This window comes from Alligator sinensis, unplaced genomic scaffold, assembly GCF_000455745.1.
Source record: "Alligator sinensis unplaced genomic scaffold, ASM45574v1 scaffold1748_1, whole genome shotgun sequence".
In the NCBI taxonomy this organism is placed as follows: domain Eukaryota; kingdom Metazoa; phylum Chordata; order Crocodylia; family Alligatoridae; genus Alligator; species Alligator sinensis.
Window position 1 is genome coordinate 117,761 of NW_005843446.1, and position 4,354 is coordinate 122,114.

Below are 4,354 nucleotides of genomic sequence, written 5' to 3' on the forward strand. Positions count from 1 at the left end.
CGTGGGGCCCAGCCAGGGAGCGGGACAAAGCTATGGGCAGCTTGTCCTGGGAGGGGGGTGGCTCCCTGTCACTGCACACAGTGAGAGGGGTCAGACCCATAGGCGATGTGTTGCAGGAGCATAGGAGGCATGTACCCCCCCAATTTTGGGGCACACAGCAGGGCAAGGGGTTGCACCCTGGCTGGACCAGCACCAGGTAGGAGTTACATCCGCAGCCCAGTGGGTGGGACCCAGCAGAGGAGGGTGAAGTGGGCAGAGGCTCAGGGCTGCTGCTGCCACTGCTACTGGGCGTGCCACACCCCCATGACTGCCAAGGTGAGGCCAGTGAACAGGGGGTGCCTTACCTTTGTGGCCCTGGTGGTGTACCGCTCCCAGCAGCAGCTCCAACCCTTCCCCCACTCTGCCCTCTCATGCCAGGTCCCACCCTCCCGGTGCCAGTCTGGCCAGGCTGCAGTCCTGTGCCCCACTGCAGGTGCAGAAATCTGGGTGGGCGCATGTCCCTCCTATACCCCCTGATGTGTTGCCTATAGAGTTGCCTATGCCCATACACCCCCTGTCCCACCACACCCTCTACCCCACACACCCGCCTCCTGCCACACAGACAGGGGCTGGAGCCTGGGGGCTGTGGGTTGGGAGCGAGGGACAACAGCATGGGCAGGGTCAGGGCACTGGCATAACAGGACTGCTCAGCACCACAAAGCAGAGCAGGGGGACAACTGCAGCTGGACCCACATCCTGGTGAGCTAAGACGGCAAGGGGAACTCTGATTTTCCATGATAAAAAAAAGCAAAAGCAAATGCCAAAGATATATATATATTATAATGATAGAGGCACTGGTAGGCTTCCAAATCACTTTAACATTGTAAATATATCAATAAAACACTGCGTTCAACTGATACCTATATACTGGCATTTCATTTTCCCTGCAGAAAAACACAGATTTAGGGGAGGTTAACCAGAGAATTTGGGATTTTTTATCAGAGAATTTGGGATTTTTAACAGAGAAAACCAGGACCCCTGGTGATCATTCACACGAATCCAACACAACCATAGGAAGGAAGTCCCATGGTCAGAGGACTGTCCAGGACTTGAGACATGGTTTTGATTCCCTGCTCTACTGCTTTGACAAAGTAATGCCACCCCAGAGGAGAACACTCAACCTCTTCAACTAGCTGGGTTACCAATAAGTGAGTTGTTGCACCCCTAAACCCCTGACCACAGGCCAACTTGGATGTACCTTAAACTATCATCTAGCTCCAGCTCAAGATTCATGCTTGTGTACAGGAGACCAAGCTAGTGGACATGAGTGAAAAATGCAGAGACAAGTTCATAGTTAAGATTTTAAATGCCCAGATGGGTATGAACAAACTAAACAATTATACACACTGTTTCATGTGTCTGCTCTATCCGGCAATAAAACTGGAGCAGTAAACAATGGTAACTTGGCAGCTGTTTCACTCCAGTGTAAGCTGACCCAATTTACCTTCACTTAATGCGGGATAGGAGCAGACACAAGAAACAATTACAATGGATCAACTGTTGTGGATTCCTGAATGAAATGTATTCCCCTTTAAAAGCAGTATAATTGTTTTGCCTGCCCAGAGCCAAAATAGCCCTCATACCAGCGTTTGAGAAATTTTGATGTTTCACATATTCAGAAAAATTGCAGCTTGCTCATTCATACTGTATAGAGAAAACATGCAAGGTATCAGACATATTCATCACTCATTTCTCAGTTCACTTAACCATTTTTCTTCTGTTTAACCAATGATTATGCCTTGTTGGTATAATACAGATTTCAGCTGGCACATGTCTACTGGTTTATGAAGGAAAGCTAAGAAAAAAACACCGTAGTGAGAAAATGCTAGCAGGCAGAAAGAAGTTTTAAGTGACCAGTATACAGGTAAGAATGAGTTAGTGCATTTCTCATATATACATACAGCCCCCGTGAAATCAATAGGACTACTCAGAGAAATTAAGTATTTTTGTAGGTGCTTGCAGAATCAGATAAAGGACTCTAATAAACGCCACAGGAAACATGCAGTCCAGGCAGTAAATCTATTTCTTTCTGAATGTTTTCCTTTTGTTGGAGTATGCCTTACCAGCTAGTCCTTAAGAACACGAGCTAAAGGTCAGTATCTATATCATTCTTAGAGACGATTAGTCATTCTGAAGCTTCTTGCCATAGAATCATTGGGTTGGACAGGAACACAAGGGTCATCTAGTCCAGCCCCTGGCACAGATGCAGGATGTGCTGTTTCTAAACCATTCCAAAGAGATGTCTGCCCAGTTTCTTGAAAATCTCCAACAAAATATATTCTACCACTTCCCGGGGCAACCTGTTCCATCATCCTGTTGTTCTTACAGTCAAGAAGTTTTTTTCCCCCCTGAGATTTTATCTGAATCTTTCTTGCTGCAATTTAAAGCCATTGCTTCATGTTCAGCCCTACATGGCAAGGGAGAGCAATGCTTTCCCTTCTTCTTTATGGATGCCTTCCAAATACTTAAAAATTGCTATCATGTTCCCTTTAATCTTCTTTTCTCTAAACTACACATACCTAAATAGAGCCTCACTTACCTGAGCGTGAATTTACTTCTGAGTGTCATTCAGTGTTCAGATACTGAATATTCAGTATCCGTGTGTTCATTTACTTGAACACTCAGATTTTATGAACTCCAAACGCAGACACCAGAATCTCAAAAAAGCAAATACCTGGGTATGTATGCGCAAGTTCTGGTCTATTTTTTTACTAGATTTTATAATGATATTGTTATATTTCTGGATTTCTGAATGGCTTTTTGTGCTAATTTATATTTTACATTCTTATTATTTGAACATTTTGCACATATGAACATGGGACAGACCTGTAGGATTCAGACAAGAGGGGGTCTAGAGTAATTCCTTCAGCCATCCCTCATATAATTTTCATTCAAATTCCTTTACTATCTTCATTGTTTGTCTTTGAACCCCCTCCAATGTCTCTACATCTGTCTTTTATTTGAATCTTTGAAATATATATTTTACCAGCAATATTATTTTGATCACCTAGATCCCAGAAGAAGGATAACAGAAAGTAAGTATTACAATTCATGAGGAAAAAAAGGCATTAGTAGGAGGATGGAGAGAACAGGTATTCTAAACACCATGGTTAGGGACACAAGTTACACATAAACCAGTTTAAGTAATCAGAAACTGATGCTCAGTGCACGGAACAGAAGCTCAGTGCACATAAACCACTTTCAAAATGGCTGAAACTGGTTTAGATTTCACTGACATTCGGGCTGGGAGGGACCCCAGAGGATCATCGAGTCCAGCCCCTTGCCCCAGGGGAAGGAAGTCAGCAGCGATCATAGATAAGATAGCAAGATAAGCATCCAAATGTGTCTTGAAGGCGTTCAAAGTGGGTGCTTGAACCGCCTCCGGCAGCAGTCTATTCCAAACCTTGGGGGTTCGGACAGTAAAGTTCTTCCTTATGTCCAGCCTGAATCGGTCGCGGCAGAGTTTGTGACCGTTTGATCTTGTCATCCCTTGGGGCGCTCTGGTGAACAGACGTTCCCCAGATCCTGATGAGCACCCCTGATAAACTTATATGTGGCCACCAGATCACCCCTGAGCCTGCGCTTTTCTAGGCTGAAGAGTCCCCTGGCTCTCAGCCTCTCATCATAAGGTCTGTTTTCCTGACCTCTGACCATGTGCATGGCTCTCCTCTGCACTCTCTCAAGCATCTCCACATCCTTTTTGAATTGTGGAGCCCAAAACTCGACGCAGTACTCCAGCTGTGGCCTCACCAAGGCTGAGTACAATGGGAGAATGACGTCCCAGGATTTGCTTGAAGCATCTATGGATGCAAGCCAGCATTTTGCTCGCTTTACTAGCCGCAGCATCACACTGAAGGCTCATGTTCATCTTGTGGTCAATCATGACACCCAAATCCCTTTCATCTGTAGTGCTAACCAGAGTAGCACTGCCAAGCCTATAAGCATGCTGCAGGTTTTTCCTCCCAAGGTGGAGAACCTTGCATTTTTTGGTGTTGAACATCATCAGGTTCTCATCCACCCATTTCATGAGCCTGTCAAGATCTTCCTGGATCACCCTCCTGTCCTCAGGTGTGGATGCTTTACCCCAGAGTTTGGTGTCATCAGCAAACTTGGCCAGTCCGCTTCTGTCACCAATGTCCACATCATTGATGAAGATGTTAAACAGTATAGGCTCTACGACAGAGTCTTGAGAGACCCCACTGGTGACCGTGAACCAAGACGATTGGCATCCGTCAACCACTGCCCTCTGGGTCCTACCAGGGAGCTAATTCCCCGCTAGCGGATCGTGGAGAGGTCGAGGCCGCAGCTAGACCGT